This window comes from Pelobates fuscus, chromosome 11 (assembly GCF_036172605.1).
Source record: "Pelobates fuscus isolate aPelFus1 chromosome 11, aPelFus1.pri, whole genome shotgun sequence".
NCBI classification, from domain to species: domain Eukaryota; kingdom Metazoa; phylum Chordata; class Amphibia; order Anura; family Pelobatidae; genus Pelobates; species Pelobates fuscus.
Window position 1 is genome coordinate 142,666,136 of NC_086327.1, and position 18,084 is coordinate 142,684,219.

Sequence of the window (18,084 nt, forward strand, 5' to 3'; positions counted from 1 at the left end):
ACACCGCTTTGTGGCTGGGGGACAGGACCGCCGTCCCTACCCCTTGTGCTGTAAGCGCAGAGACTACGGTCCCATCTGCACCGTTGTGGGGCTTAACATCTCCCCTTGGTGGGTTAGGCTGCCACTGGAGAGAGGGTGTAACAAGCTCCTCTATCTGGATGGTAGACTGCCGCTGGGGAGAGGGGTTAACAGGCTCCTCTCCCTGACACTCTCTCTGCTGGTGGAGAGGGGGACCAGCTGTCTCCCCTTTCATTATCTTGTCCTGCTTCTGGGGTGCGAGACTGACGGTCTCTGCTCCCTGCAGGTCACTCTGCCGCTGGGGAGGAAGAACGACACCTTCAGCTCCCTGGGGTACAAACTGCCGCTGGGGAGGAAGGACGACACCTTCAGCTCCCTGAGATACAATCTGCCGCTGGGGAGGAAGGACGACACCTTCAGCTCCCTGAGATACACACTGCCGCTGGGGAGGAAGGACGGCACCTTCAGCTCCCTGGGGTACAAACTGCCGCTGGGGAGGAAGGACGACACCTTCAGCTCCCTGAGATACAATCTGCCGCTGGGGAGGAAGGACGACACCCTTCAGCTCCCTGTAACACACACTGCCGCTGGGGAGGAAGGACGGCACCTTCAGCTCCCTGGGATACACACTGCCGCTGGGGAGGAAGGACGGCACCTTCAGCTCCCTGGGATACACACTGCCGCTGGGGAGGAAGGACGGCACCTTCAGCTCCCTGTAACACACACTGCCGCTGGGGAGGAAGGACTGCACCTTCTGCTCCCTGGGGTACACACTGCCGCTGGGGAGGAAGGACGGCACCTTCAGCTCCCTGGGATACACACTGCCGCTGGGGAGGAAGGACGGCACCTTCAGCTCCCTGGGGTACACACTGCCGCTGGGGAGGAAGGACTGCACCTTCTGCTCCCTGGGGTACACACTGCCGCTGGGGAGGAAGGACGGCACCTTCAGCTCCCTGGGGTACACACTGCCGCTGGGGAGGAAGGACGGCACCTTCAGCTCCCTGGGGTACACACTGCCGCTGGGGAGGAAGTACGGCACCTTCAGCTCCCTGGGGTACACACTGCCGCTGGGGAGGAAGGACTGCACCTTCTGCTCCCTGGGGTACACACTGCCGCTGGGGAGGAAGGACGGCACCTTCAGCTCCCTGGGGTACACACTGCCGCTGGGGAGGAAGGACGACACCTTCAGCTCCCTGGGGTACACACTGCCGCTGGGGAGGAAGGACGGCACCTTCTGCTCCCTGGGGTACACACTGCCGCTGGGGAGGAAGGACGGTACCTCAGCTCCCTGGGGTACACACTGCCGCTGGGGAGGAAGGACGACACCTTCCGCTCCCTGGGATACACACTGCCGCTGGGGAGGAAGGACGGCACCTTCTGCTCCCTGGGGTACACACTGCCGCTGGGGAGGAAGGACGACACCTTCAGCTCCCTGGGGTACACACTGCCGCTGGGGAGGAAGGACGACACCTTCGGCTCCCTGTAACACACCCTGCCGCTGGGGAGGAAGGACGGCACCTTCAGCTCCCTGGGATACACACTGCCACTGGGGAGGAAGGACGACACCTTCAGCTCCCTGGGGTACACACTGCCGCTGGGGAGGAAGGACGACACCTTCGGCTCCCTGTAACACACACTGCCGCTGGGGAGGAAGGACGACACCTTCAGCTCCCTGGGATACACACTGCCGCTGGGGAGGAAGGACGACACCTTCTGCTCCCTGGGATACACACTGCCGCTGGGGAGGAAGGACGGCACCTTCAGCTCCCTGGGATACATACTGCCGCTGGGGAGGAAGGACTGCACCTTCTGCTCCCTGGGGTACACACTGCCGCTGGGGAGGAAGGACGACACCTTCAGCTCCCTGGGGTACACACTGCCGCTGGGGAGGAAGGACTGCACCTTCTGCTCCCTGGGGTACACACTGCCGCTGGGGAGGAAGGACGACACCTTCAGCTCCCTGGGATACACACTGCCGCTGGGGAGGAAGGACGGCACCTTCAGCTCCCTGGGGTACACACTGCCGCTGGGGAGGAAGGACGGCACCTTCAGCTCCCTGGGATACACACTGCCGCTGGGGAGGAAGGACGGCACCTTCAGCTCCCTGGGATACACACTGCCGCTGGGGAGGAAGGACGGCACCTTCAGCTCCCTGGGATACACACTGCCGCTGGGGAGGAAGGACTGCACCTTCAGCTCCCTGTGATACAATCTGCCGCTGGGGAGGAAGGACGGCGCCTTCAGCTCCCTGGGGTACACACTGCCACTGGGGAGGAAGGACGGTACCTTTGGCTCCCTGTAACTCACTCTGCTGCTGGGGATCTGGGCCTGCTGCCCACCATCCCGTTGTGCCCGGTGGAGAGACCTCTGTCCCATCTCCACCTGCCTGTTGTGGTTCCTCACAGGACCAATCTATGAGGACCCCTACTTCGGGTTCTTCCTGCCGCCTCAGGGGGAGACGGCTAACCTCCTCGGATGCAGCCTCTACTCCGCTGCTGTAACACTCTTTCCGCTGAGCATACTCTCCGTCCATCCTTGAGTTTCGCTCAGCCATGACCTGATTCCAGATCACCTGGAATATCTCCATGGATACATAACCCCCATACTGGGCCACTCGCTGCCTCACCTCGGCCAGCCCATCATCTTCAGCGTCAGAGCCTACCATAGTCTGCTCCAAGTCGCTGGATACCTCTGCTGCCAGGGGCGCTGCACGAGTGCTAACGTTGCCCTCAATTTGTAACTTCAAGGAATTGGTGTTCTGTAGCTGTCCTTCTGGCTGTAGGAACGATCCCGCCGCTTGCCACCAATTGTAACGGACCGTTTTGCTCAAAAGGGGATAAAAATCGTTTAGGCGATAATCCCCTTTTCCATAGACCAGCAGCTACTGCAAGCACCAATCTCCCGAACTGCAAACTGTACGAATTCTGGAAACTCCCGAACTGGAAACACACGAACCCTGGAATCAGCCGAACAGGAAAAGCATACAATCCGCTTTCACTCCTGGCAGTCAGCATACAATCCAATTCCCCCAAAAACGAGACGACACATCGGTTTGAGGGTCAAGCAGAATCTGTTTTACTGAGGGCTACCTGCCCAGTATTTATGCAGGTCTCCCACTTGGTGGACACTCCCCTAGGGGACCAAATGGAAGACTGAAACAGCAGACAGACATGTATCACTTTCGTACACACAGCCACAATACTTTCCCACAATGCATCCTGGCTTCCTCCTCTCTGTCCTGGAGATAATTAGAGAAGTAATTCAATTATCTCCCAGGACAAAGGCCAGACTCCATTATGCACATGGTGACACAGAAACAGACTATCACTTTAAAATACATACAGACACATTTTATACATAAAACACAGACATGTAACATATCCCCAGATAGCTCAGGTCTGGGTGCACATTATTAGGTGAATGGCACCCAGACCACCCGAATACAGTTTAAGTGCCATGGAGCCAAAGTCTTTAATTATACGAACAGGCTCCATGGCATTGCTATCTGGGTTAAAGCATTCACATAAAACAAACTACCGAATTTCCCTGCATTCACCAAATCCATACGAATTAGAACCAGGGGCTGGAGGTTCAGCTGTGCCTGCACGTAAAAGTGTCCGGGTTTGGTGCATGAAAGCCGGGCAGACAAGCGCTGGCTGCCCGGGGAGCTCCAGAACACCGCCACCTAGCGGCCGCTAAGTGTAACAGTGGCCACCCAGTAACATTCAATTAAGCTGCGGTTAACCTTAGCTTCAGGGAGGTAAATGGAGGGCACACTCCAGCTTCTGGGTGGCCAATTAACAACGCCGGCCGGCTTCCCACGGCTCTGGGGAGGTTGGTGAACGGCTGTTTGTTCGGTAGATGAAATCTACCGAACGGCTGTGCAGAAAGGGAGAAATAAATCCTTCTGCACAGTAAAATTAACCCTTTAGCTGCCGGTCCATTATCCAAAGGCAGCAGGCGGGCAACCAGGCTCCTCCAATACAATGTGGCGAGGTTGGCTTCGCACACAGAGTAATGCAGGGAGCCACCTACAGGATGTACAGAGTAATGCAGGGAGCCACCTACAGGATGCACAGAGTAACGCAGGGAGCCACCTAAAGGATGTACAGAGTAATGCAGGGGAGCCACATACAGGATGCACAGAGTAACGCAGGGAGCCACCTACAGGATGTACAGAGTAATGCAGGGAGCCACCTACAGGATGTACAGAGTAATGCAGGGAGCCACCTACAGGATGTACAGAGTAATGCAGGGAGTCACCTACAGGATGTACAGAGTAATGCAGGGAGCCACCTACAGGATGTACAGAGTAATGCAGGGAGCCACCTACAGGATGTACAGAGTAATGCAGGGATGCAGCCCCTGCCCCCACCATACTCCCCCTGCCCCACTATACTCCCCCTGCCCCCACCATACTCCCCCTGCCCCCACCATACTCCCCCTGCCCCCACCATACTCCCCCTGCCTCCACCATACTATTACTATCCCTTCCCCACCATACTATTACTATCCCTGCCCCACCATACTCCCCCCTGCCCCACTATACTCCCCCTGCCCCCACCATACTCCCCTGCCACCTCTATAGCCCCTGCCCCCACTATACTCCCCCTGCCCCCTCTCTAGCCCCTGCCCCCACCATACTGCCCCTGCCCCCTCTACAGCCCCTGCCCCTCCATACTTCCCCACCATACTACCCCTGCCCCCACCATACTCCCCTGCCACCTCTATAGCCCCTGCCCCCACTATACTCCCCCTGCCCCCTCTCTAGCTCCTGCCCCCACCATACTGCCCCTGCCCCTCCATACTTCCCCACCATACTACCCCTGCCCCCTTTACACCCCCTGCCCACCATAGTGCCCCTGCCCCCTCTACTGCCCCATGTGCCCCTCTACAGCACTTCTATTTCCCTCTATGGCCCCTGCCCCCACCATACTGCCCCTGCCCCCACTATACTTCCCCCTGCCCCCACTATACTTCCCCCTGCCCCCACCATACTACCCCTGCCCCACCATACTCCCCCTGCCCCCACTATACTCCCCCTGCCCCCACCATACTCCCCTGCCACCTCCATACTCCCCCTGCCCCCTCTCTAGCCCCTGCCGCCACCATACTGCCCCTGCCCCCTCTACAGCCCCTGTCCCTCCATACATCCCCACCATACTACCCCTGCCCTCTTTACACCCCCTGCCCACCATAGTGCCCCTGCCCCCTCTACTGCCCCATGTGCCCCTCTACAGCACTTCTATTTCCCTCTATGGCCCCTGCCCCCACCATACTGCCCCTGCCCCCACTATACTTCCCCCTGCCCCCACCATACTACCCCTGCCCCCACCATACTGCCCCTGCCCCACCATACTGCCCCTGCCCCACTATACTATCCCTGCCCCCACCATACTCCCCCTGCCCCCACCATACTCCCCCTGCCCCCACCATACTCCCCTGCCACCTCTATAGCCCCTGCCCCACCATACTACCCGTGCCACCTCTATAGCCCCTGCCCCCACCATACTGCCCCTGCCCCCTCTACAGCCCCTGCCCCCACCATACTGCCCCTGCCCCCTCTACAGCCCCTCCAAACTGCCCCACCATACTACCCCTGCCCCCTTTACAGCCCCTCTATAGCCCCTGCCCCACCATAGTGCCCCTGCCCCCTCTACTGCCACATGTGCCCCTCTACAGCACTTCTATTTCCCTCTATAGCCCCTGCCCCACCATACTGCCCCCTTTACAGACCCTCTATAGTCCCCGCCCCTCTATAGCCCCTGCCCCACCATACTGCCCCTGCCCCCTCTACAGCCCCTCTATGCCCCTGCCCCACTATACTGCCCCTGCCCCACCATACTACCCCTGCCCCCTCTACAGCCCCTGCCCCACCAAACTGCCCCACCATACTGCCCCTGCCCCTTAACAGCCCCTCTATAGCCCCTGCCCCTTAACAGCCCCTCTATAGCCTCTGTCCCCACCGTACTGCACCAGGACCCCCTCTACTGCCCCATGTGCCCCTCTCCAGCACTTCTATTTCCCTCTATAGACCCTGCCCCCACCATACTGCCCATGGGGGCGGCAAAATTCATCTTCGCCTGTGTAGCCAAAAATCCTTGCACCGGCCCTGCTTGTGGTGGACACATCCTTACAGGATACTCCACTGCAGCCTCAGAATATGAAGCTACCTACCTCCAGGGCCGGACTGGCAATTAAAAGCAGCCCTGGAAAAAAAATATTTACCAGCCCCATAATGCGTCGCGCCAGCATAGTGTGCAGATACAGAGTTAGAAAAGAGAACTTAAAATTAAAAATTATTACTCCAACGTAAAAAGCGCACTCAGGCTTCAAAATAAACAAAAGTGTTGATTTATTTTAACCCCTTCAGGACGGAGTCAATAGTACACGTTCTGATCAAAACATAACGTAAACAAAAACTGGAATTTGCGCTATATGTCTGTTCAACCGTAATTCACCTCTTTCATATTAAATGCACCCACACTTATTATATATCATTTTGTTCAGGAGAAACAGAGCTTTCATTTCATATCAAATATTTATATATGAAACATAATCTATTATGAATAAAATTAAAAAAACTGTGAGAAATTTAAATTTTTTTTTACATTTGTAGTTCCGCCTCACATTTTAGCTGTAAATGTCATAATACTGTTAGGTTTTACTGCAAAAAAATGCACATATTTGTAATCAGCGATGTCTCACGAGTACAACAGTACCCCCCATTAACAGGTTTTATGGTGTTCTGGAAAGTTACAGGGTAAAATATAGAACGTTCCATTTTCAAATTGAAATTTGCCAGATTAGTAATGTTACCTTTGAGACGGTGTGGTAGCCCAGGAATGAGAATTACCGCCATAATGGCATACCATTTGAAAAAGTAGACAACCCAAGGTATTGAACGTGGGGTATGTTTAGTCTTTTTTAGTAGCTGTGGCAAACCTAGCCACTTCTGGACAATAATGTAGAAAGGTTGTCTGTAGGCTGTATTATGTGCTGTGTGTATTATGCTGTGTGTATACTGTACTATGGTGTTTCGCATGCTGGCAGCCGTAAGCTACCAGCATGCAAGTACTTCGTTCGACGAACAGCGGCTATCCGTGCTGTTCGTGGAACGAATGCGGGCTCCCCTGATAGACCACACACTCAGAGGCGTGTGGCGCTTGTTAACCGATTGCAACAATGTTGCAATCGGTAATTAGAGGCTCTCCTAGGTGGCCGTCGTTCGGCTACCGACAATGCGGCGGTCGGCCATCTTGGATCGTCTATTCTTCAGCGGTGTTTGGTCGTCGAGCGCCTGGAACCAAAATCGGCTCCTCGATGACACGAACACCGCTGGACTTCCAGACCGTTCGGGAGCCCGGTGTTCGGTAGGATCGTTCCCCTAAGTGCAATCGGCAGATTGAGGGGAACTTCCATATATAACTGTATTTGTTGCGGCGTTCGGTCAGTTCAGCTGGGAACTGAGCGGTATTCCCTCAAAAGATGCGCTCAGCCCCCAGCTATCTACCGAACGTTCAGTTATTTAAATGTACCGTATAAAGCTTATAAAAAGGATTTTAATGTGAATTGTCAGTTTTGCTACACGAGGGGATAATCCACTTAATCGTCCATTTTAGTGGGAGTATCCCTCTCGTGTAGCAATGCACCCTGGGAGAATTACACTGCATTGTGGGAGAAATCCCCTGAAACTTCTGTCAGGAAACCCCTTGCATGGGGAACTGTATAAATATACAAGCCTGTGAATAAAGCCAGTTAGTTGACTCCCAAACTGTGTTTCGTCCGGTTATTGGGAGGATTGGGATATTGCCTTACTTTTCAGCGCTGACTGTGGATTTACCTGTGATACCTGCGGAGATCGTGGATTTAATACTGCCCTCCGCTACAGTAGCCACTTAGTCACAAACACTGGCCAAAGTTAGCGTTCATATTTGTTTTTGTGTGAAAAAAGCAAAAAACTAATATTTGGCCAGTGTTTGTGACTAAGTGGCTACTAAAAATGACTGGACATACCCCATTTGCAATACCTTGGGTTGTCTACTTTTGCAAATGGTATGCCATCATGGGGGTAATTCTTATTCCTGGGCTACCATACGCTCTCTAAGGCAACATAACCAATCTGGCAAATTTCAATGTAGAAAAAAGAAATGCAAGCCTTATATGTGACTCTCTAACTTTCCAAAACACCATAAAATCTGTACATGGGGTGGGGTACTGTTATTCTCGGGAGACTTCACTAAACACAAATATTAGTGTTTTAAAACAGTAAAACATATTACAATAATATAGTCCATAAAAGTGCTGTTCGTTTGTAAAAAATGCAAAAACTTCACTTTTACTTAAAATATTATGGTTGTAATACAATTTATCAGTTTGAAACACTAATATTTGAGTTCAGCTAAGTCTCCCGAGTAAAACAGTACCCCCTATGTACAGGTTTTATGGTGTCTTGGAGAGTTACAGGGTCAAATATAGTGCTTGCAAATTAAATTCTCTGCACTTTCTCCCTGTGTTGTCAGGCATGTCAATCAAATTTTAATTAATCAAATCACATGTTAAAAGATTACTTAAATATACACGTAGAATTTTAATATAAATGCATTTATAGGTATTTAAATTCTATGTGTATACTAATGTAATCTTTTATGTAATTATATGTATTTATCTATATTTATATATTTGCGGTTATTTGTATTTTATATATAGATAGATATATATAGAATGTCATTCTAAGTGTATTTTGTTACCAATATATATATTAATAACAAAATACAGTTAGAATGAAATTACATATGTATATATAATTTATTTTAAATTTTGTTTCAATATTTTATTTATTTTATTATTTTATTCATTTATTATTGTAATTATACGTGTATATATATAATATATGTGTATATATCTATTATATATAATATATATACATATATATATGTAACGTCATTCTAAGTGTATTTTAATACTAATATATACTTATATTAATATTAAAATACATTACGTATGACGTTACATATATAATATGTATATATATAAAACTGCAAGGCAACGTCGCTATAGCAATATTATATCGTAGTGTTAAAACAACTATTGAAAGAAATACATGTGTTGGACTTGATTAAAAGTGTGCAAGTGTGCATATATGAATAGTCATAGTCCCTATACAGTGAAAGTGCTGTCATCCACATAAGGGATCATACATATCCACAGTGATCATAATGTATAAGGCAACTATCTAAAGTTGCTATTGAAGTACCGTATATACTCGAGTATAAGCCGAGTTTTTCAGCCCATTTTTTGGGCTGAAAAACCCCAACTCGGCTTATACTCGAGTCAAGGTCTGTATTATGGCAATTTGCATTGCCATAATACAGACTGGGGGGAGAGGGGGGCTGGCAGAGCTGTAACTTACCTGTTCTGCAGCTCCTGTCAGCTCTCTCCTCCTCTGCGCCGTCCGGTCAGCACCTCGGTCAGCTCCCAGTGTAAGTCTCGCGAGAGCCGCGGCTCTCGCGAGACTTACAGTGTAAGCTGACAGAAGAGCAGAACGGACGGCGCAGAGGAGGAGAGAGCTGACAGGAGCTGCAGAACAGGTAAGTTACAGCTCTGCCAGCCCCCCTCTCCCCCCCACTGAACTGCCACTGGACCACCAGGGAAGGAGCCCCCCTCCCTGCCATATATCAAGCAGGGAGGGGGGACGAAAAAAAAAATATAAATAAAATAAGAAGAAATAATAAAAAAATAATAATAAAAAAAAAATTAATAATAACAAAAAAAGGGGGTATAAGGACCACTATGGGAGGGGGGGGGGGGGTATAAGGACCACTATGGGAGGGTGGGGGTGTGTTAAGGACCACTATGGGAGGGTGGGGGTGGGTTAAGGACCACTATGGGAGGGAGGGGGTGGTATAAGGACCACTATGGGAGGGAGGGGGTGGGTTAAGGACCACTATGGGAGGGAGGGGGTGGTATAAGGACCACTATGGGAGGGAGGGGGTGGATAAGGACCACTATGGGAGGGAGGGGGGGGGATAAGGACCACTATGGGAGGGAGGGGGGGGATAAGGACCACTATGGGAGGGAGGGGGGGGATAAGGACCACTATGGGAGGGAGGGGGGGGAATAAGGACCACTATGGGAGGGAGGGGGGTATAAGGACCACTATGGGAGGGAGGGGGGTATAAGGACCACTATGGGAGGGAGGGGGGTATAAGGACCACTATGGGAGGGAGGGGGTGGGATAAGGACCACTATGGGAGGGAGGGGGTGGGATAAGGACCACTATGGGAGGGAGGGGGTGGGATAAGGACCACTATGGGAGGGAGGGGGGGTATAAGGACCACTATGGGAGGGAGGGGGGGTATAAGGACCACTATGGGAGGGAGGGGGGGGGGGTATATGGACCACTATGGGAGGGATGGGGGGGGATAAGGAACACTATGGGAGGGAGAAGGGGGATAAGGACCACTATGAGAGGGAGGGGGTGGGATAAGGACCACTATGGGAAGGGAGGGGGAAGTAAGGACCACTAGGGGAGGGGAGGGTAAGGACCACTAGGGGAAGGGTGAGTCAGGACCACTGGGGGGGGGGGGGTGAAGGAACACGGGGGTGGGGAGGTAAGGACCACTGAGGGAGGAGGAGGGGAAGTCAGGACATATGGGGGGGGGAGGGGGCGGCAAATTTTTTTTTGCCTACGGCGGCAAATATCCTTGCACCGGCCCTGCACACACTGCATTCACACACTGCATTCATACACACACACACTGCATTCATGCACACACACACTGCATTCATGCACACACACACTGCATTCATGCACACACACACTGCATTCATGCACACACACACTGCATTCATGCACACACACACTGCACTCATACACACACACACATACGCACACACTGCATTCATTATACACACACTGTAAATAAATATTCAATTAATATATTTTTTTTAGGATCTAATTTTATTTAGAAATTTACCAGTAGCTGCTGCATTTCCCACCCTAGTCTTATACTCGAGTCAATACGTTTTCCCAGTTTTTTGGGATAAAATTAGGGGCCTCGGCTTATATTCGGGTCGGCTTATACTCGAGTATATACGGTATACAAAAGTGACTTAAAGTGCCATGTACATAAGAAATATTGTTATTAAACATGTTTAATTTTTTTTTTTTACACTACGTACCAGCAGGGGGACTGTCTGATATTTTAGACAGTCCTCCTGCTGGCAGATCCACAGCCAGCTATAGGGGGCCATGTGATCGCTCTTTGAGAGCGATCACATGGCCCCTGGGGGCCTCACTTGCCAGAGGAGGGCTGCCTGGGCTGTCAGGCAGCCCTCCATAAGAGGATCGCGGCGGAGGTAAGTACTGCCGAGGTCCTTGGAGCTTAAGCCGTTACGGCGTTCTATGCCGCCGCAACGGCTTTAAAGCCACGACGGCATAGAACGCCGTAACGGTGTTAAGGGGTTAAGAAGACGTGCCTTTGCATGTAATCAATGTTTCAGTCCAACTACCTTGACATATTAAGGAAAGCTTGGTAATGGGACTGAAATGGTGAATGTATGTAGGGCACAACTGCAAAAAAATTACGTTATCTTGTTTATTTTAAAGTCCTGTGGCTGCGCTCTTCACTTTAAATATGTTATTGTGTTGGAGTATGCACCTAGTATGACATTTTCTGTGTATTATGCATATATAAATGTACATTAATATATGTTTAAATATAACAGGCATGATTATATATATATATATATATATATAACTAATACACACATTAATATACATGTCATATACCAGTGGTGGATCCAGAGCCTGATCCCGGGAGGGGCACTTGTAGATTATTTAAAGAAAAAATCCATGCACAATAACCACTACTGCTCTGTGTAGTGGTTATGGTGCAAGGAGTGCCGGGACCCCCTCACAGAGTAAGTAATCAAACCGTATGAGAACAGTTTGACAACTTACCTGGGATCTGCTGGGATATGGGGCTGTAGTAGGGTATAGGAGAAGTGGTGCAATGTGTGAGGGGTGCAGTGTATGTGTGTGTGGGGGGGGTGTACTGTGTGAATGTGTAGGGTGTGTGGGGAAATGTGTGTATGGGGGGGGCTGTGAATGTGTGTGTGTGGGGGGGGGGGCAATGTGTGCATGGGGGCAGTGTGTAAATGTGTATGGTGTGTGTGTGTGTGTGTGTATGGGGCAATGTGTGTATGGGGGGGGCAGTGTGTGAATGTGTATGGGGGGGCAGTGTGTGCATGTGTATGGTGTGTGTGTGTGGGGGGGCAGTGTGTGTATGGGGGGGGGGCAATGTGTGAATGTGTATGGTGTGTGTGGGGGCAATGTGTGTATGGGGCTAGAGTTCACTCTTGTGAGAGCCGGAGAGGGAGGGAGGGGGTGACACAGTGACAGAGGGAGGGATGGGCTTACTAGTGACAGAGGGAGGGAGGGGGTGACACAGTGACAGAGGGAGGGAGGGGGTTACTAGTGACAGAGGGAGGGAGGGGGTGACACAGTGACAGAGGGAGGGAGGGGGTGACACAGTGACAGAGGGAGGGAGGGGGTGACACAGTGACAGAGGGAGGGAGGGGCTTACTAGTGACAGAGGGAGGGAGGGGGTGACACAGTGACAGAGGGAGGGAGGGGGTTACTAGTGACAGAGGGAGGGAGGGGTGACACAGTGACAGAGGGAGGGATGAGGTTACTAGTGACAGAGGGAGGGAGGGGGTGACACAGTGACAGAGGGAGGGAGGAGCTTACTAGTGACAGAGGGAGGGAGGGGGTGACTAGTGACAGAGGGAGGGAGGGGGTGACTAGTGACAGAGGGAGGGAGGGGGTGACACAGTGACAGAGGGAGGGAGGGGGTGACACAGTGACGGAGGGAGGGGGTGTGACACAGTGACAGAGGGAGGGAGGGGGTGACACAGTGACAGAGGGAGGGGGTGTGACACAGTGACAGAGGGAGGGAGGGGGTGACACAGTGACAGAGGGAGGGGGTGACACAGTGACAGAGGGAGGGGGTGACACAGTGACAGAGGGAGGGAGGGGGTGACACAGTGACAGAGGGAGGGAGGGGGTGACACAGTGACAGAGGGAGGGAGGGGGTGACACAGTGACGGAGGGAGGGGGTGACATAGTGACAGAGGGAGGGGGTGACACAGTGACAGAGGGAGGGGGTGACACAGTGACAGAGGGAGGGAGGGGGTGACACAGTGACAGAGGGAGGGAGGGGGTGACACAGTGACAGAGGGAGGGAGGGGGTGACACAGTGACGGAGGGAGGGGGTGACACAGTGACAGAGGGAGGGAGGGAGTGACACAGTGACAGAGGGAGGGAGGGGGTGACACAGTGACAGAGGGAGGGAGGGAGTGACACAGTGACAGAGGGAGGGGGGGGGGAGGGGGTGACTAGTGACACAGTGGGGGGGGGGAGATAAGGGGGGGTAAGTAGTTCCTACCTGTCTCTCTGCTCCCTCTTCCCCCCCTGGCTGCTGCTCCTTCCCCTGCTGATCGCTCTGTGTGAGAGGAGTAAACAGGAAGTGATGTCACTTCCTGTCCCGCCTCTCCCATCACACAGAGCCGCGAGGGACAGGAGGAGGTGAAGCTGCCAGGTCTCATGTGAGGGGGAGGGGGAGGGGGAGGGGGAGGGGGAGGGGGAGGGGGAGGGGGAGGGGGAGGGGGAGGGGGGGAGGGGGAGGGGGGGAGGGGGGAGGGGGGGAGGGGGGAGGGGGAGAGGGGGGGGGGATTTACAGAGCGGTAGGTTGCTGGGGCCCCGCACTGCCTCAGGGGCCCCAGCCAGCCAGCTATTAAAGGAAATGATTTGTTTATTGTCTTTCTTTTTGCTGTTGCAGTTGGAGCATGGCCGGCCTGGCTGCCCCGGGCCCTCGGTCCATTTCCCCTGATTAGCCCCAGGGTTGGGAATAAATCCCTAATCACATCGCTTGTGTCAATGCATTAGCAGGCTGCGGGTTTATTTCCTTTTATTACACAGTTCGCTCCATGGTCATTGGCCGGTTATGTTTGTGTCCCATTAATACGCTCAGGTCACTCGATGACGTTACTCTGCGAGATGAATCCATTTCCTGACTCAGCTCTGAGCAACGAGTCATAATGTATAATCCTGGTACTATCATTTCTTTTTATTAACCTCCAATTCTATTCTAAAAATCTGACTTGTGCAGTTCTAACAGGAGCTTTGAGATTGTACTTTTATACCAGGATGTTAAAGGAACAAATCATGTTAGTGTTATACTAGCTAGGTAGATTGTTGCAGTGTTTGCCCTGCCGAGACAGTATCTTTTCCAGAGAACCACTTAATTAAGCTGTATCTCCTTAAAGGAACACAAACACTGGAACCATTACAGCCCTCTGTTGTGGTTATAGTGCAAGGAGTACCCTCACCACCTTTTAAAAACGTTTAGACAATTTACCAGGGATGGTGTAAGCGTCTCTCACCAACTCCTCTTCAAACAGAAGCTACTGCAATGAGCTCTCCTGAGCAGAGTCCCGTCATGCAGCGCCATTCATTGGCTAAAAGTACCATCTGAGTTCTCTCGGGCTAAGAGCGTGACCATGCATGACCAGGTCCTCTCTCGGGCAATGAATGTGACCATGCATGGCCAGGTCCTCTCTCAGGCAATGAATGTGACCATGCATGGCCAGATCCTCTCTCAGGCAATGAATGTGACCATGCATGGCCAGGTCTTCTCTTGGGCTAAGAGCGTGACCATGCATGGCCAGGTCCTCTCTCGGGCAATGAATGTGACCATGCATGGCCAGGCATTACTCGATGCTGGAGATTCTGGCTGTACAAGGGTTGGCAGCGGGCTACCTGGAAGACACCAGGTATGTTAACAAGCTGTTCTTGATGCCGCTGTCACCTTCTGGTGTTTATGCAGAAACTGCAAAGACCCAAAAGCAGCAGTGTATTTACCCCGAGGCAAACAAGGCATTTGCCTTGGGCGGCACTTTCTGGGGGCCTTGCTAACCTCTTATCATGTGGGGCCCAGGAGCCACCTCAGGATCCCCTGAGACTGGAGAGGCTGAGCTTTCCGGGCGGGCGGCGAGGGAGCACTAATCCACAGTGATGCCAGAGCTGGAATATGACATTGCTCCGGCATCACTATGCAGCGCACGAGGGAGCTGAACAGAAGGATTAGTGCTCCCTCGCCGACTGCCGTCACCGGCCACCCGCCCCACTGGACCCCAGGGAAAGTGAAAATCCACCCCAGCGTGTCTGTTAATGAGTGAGTGTGTGTGTGTGTGTGTCTCTTATATTAGCATATGGGAGATTAAAATCTCCTCCCGAATGTCCCTACTTGCTATGCCATGAGTAGGGGCATGTCTACTAAACAGTGAGCAGACAGTGGATTTTTTTTGCGTCAGGTTTTTTCTTTTTCGACTTTTGTTTGCGCTCGGGTTTTTAAATTTTATTTTTTACAAGTTTGACGGGTATTATGGATTTTTTTTGGCCTTTTTTTGGGCTGCAAAATTAAGATTTTAGAAAAAAGAAGACATCAAATGGTAAGTTTTATTTTTTTTACAGTTAGTTATTTTATTCCCCTATCACTATTTTTAGGGTAAGGGGAGTAGGTAGGGGATTCTTTTTTTATTTGGGTGGAGGGGGGGAGGGGTGACTAGGGGCTTGGGGGCCCCTAGTCACCTTGGAAGGGGGACATTTTAATTTAGGGCCCCCACCCGCAGCTCAGGGGTGGGGACCAGGGGGGGGGAGGACAATAGGTTCTCCCCCCCCCCTCATTGTCTTTTATGGCCCCCACCCACCGCTCAGAGGTGGGGGCCAGGAGGGAGGACAATAGGTACACCCCCCATCATCCTTTAGGGCCCTCACCCGCCGCACAGGGGGGGGGGGGGTACTAGGGTTTTTTGTTTTGTTTTTTTTTAACAGGGAGCAGCCACAGGCTAAATGAAATTGCGATCCGAACAAAGTCCTGAATTCCGTTCTAACACGAATGGAGAAACTGTTCGCATTCTGTTAGGACGCAATTCAGCAGTTTTGCCGGCGTCCTGTCTAAGTGACAGGACGTTCAGGAATACTGACAGAATGCATTGTGGGAACAGGTAGGAAAGCTAAGGATTATGGGAAAATTGCTCTGACCACCGGAAACGAAGCACACTTTGCTCCTCCGCTGGTCAGAGATGGCCATGGCGTGGGAAACCTCCAGAAGACAAGTAGTCCCTACTTTGTCTTATGTTTTAAAGAAAACTAGAGCAGACAGGAAGAAATGAAGAACAGATCCTGAGAGAGGGAGAGAAGAGGAAGTGATAAAAGAAAGGTAAGTTCGGCATGACAGTGCCGCTTTAAGCACTTACATCTTGTAACATTTATCTGCCAACAGCCCCCAGACTGCTGAAAATAGATCCTCGTCATCATTGCTCAATAGCAAGGTATGTCTGCCTTTCAATCTAACCAAGGATTAGCGGTAAATTGTAGTAAACCTAAAAAAATTTTTTTCAAATTCAGTTTAAAATTGCCAAATTGTGACTATAGCTGAGTTGTTCAATATTTTCAAATTCGCTACTTTTGCCTAAACGTTGAAGTTCTGTTTAGTGAATAAACCTATCTGGATTAGTTTTAGACTATTAAAGACGAATACAAAATGGGCAGAAAGCACTCCCTTTTAGGACACCAGACGTATATAGAAGAATAAATAATGATTCAAGCACTTTGGGAAAACAGAAATAGCAGCTTTATTGGGGCAAAGAGCAGCAACGTTTTGACCCTACCGGATCTTTATCAAACTCATCAAGCAGAACGTCGCTGTATTTGCCCCCAGTAAAGCGGCTACTTTTGTTTATCCTGGAATTTATTCTGCTTATCTTGGTAGGGAGGCCTGGCCAGCCCTGGCTTCGGAGCGTCCTTTGGTGAGTGCGGTATCCAGTACGTCTCTACCAGAAATATATTGATCAGACAAACTAATTGAGAAGCTATACTGCATCATTCTCCATGCTTGGAAAAACCTTGTGCATTCTTTATTACAAAGGGTAGATTATCTATATTACAAGCAGGGACAATTAACAGGGATTACAGTCCCTCTGTTGGACAGGGAGTTCATTTTCACGGTAAAGGATTTGCATTTGTATAAGGCATTATTCCAGTTTCATCTTCTTTCTCATTTCATTTTTGTGCCCAGAACATTCAGCGGAGTGAATGAGAATACGGTCTGGCTAAAGTGTGAATTGCCTTTAATTCAGAATAAATTCACTCAGGTTTATTAACTAAACACCGAACTGCAGTCAATTAAAATGTGACTTGCAAAATGAGACTACAAGAGCTAATCTTTGTTTGATATGAAGGACAAGATGTCTTCCCAATGATGGGGCTGCATCTCTTGCCCACATAAGTGGTGGAAAGAAAAGTAAAAAATAAAATGATGATTTATAGATGGGACGACAGCTGAGGGAGACACAGACCAGTAATCAGGGATTACTTGCTTTTACCCTTGCTGGGCCTGTGCCATTGATCCAGTGTGAGATTGGTTAGGGTACTACTGTACTTACCAAGCCACTGACAGTTTTACTTAGAGCTTTAATTGGGAGGTAGCCTGGGTCATTGGTCCTAGAGCTGTTTGCAATGAACAAATCAAACAAAAGCTATTGAAATAGCTCAACATAAGGAATTCAAGTGGTTTCCCCAAATTCAACTTATAATGACTTCTCCAGTCTCAAAATTATTCAACCCCTTCATGGCAAGTATCTTTAGTACTTAGTAGAGCACCTTTTCCTGTTATGACCTGCTGCAAACGAGATGCATAGCCAGATACCAGCTTCTGGCAGCGTTCCTGAGGAATCTTAGCCCATTGGAATGGCCTCCAATCCAGTAATATTCTTGGGTTTGGGTGCTGCAACAGACTACTTCAAACACCACCAGAGATTTTGCAATGGCCACTATAGAGTTTTCCAGGACTTCTTCTGCAACCAAGCCTTGGTGGAATTTGAGGTATGCTTGGGTTAATTGTCTTGTTGAAAGGTCCAATGACGCCCAAGCTTCAGCTTCCTCACAGACAGCATGACGTTTTCTTCTAGGATTTCCTGATACTTCAATGAATCTATTTT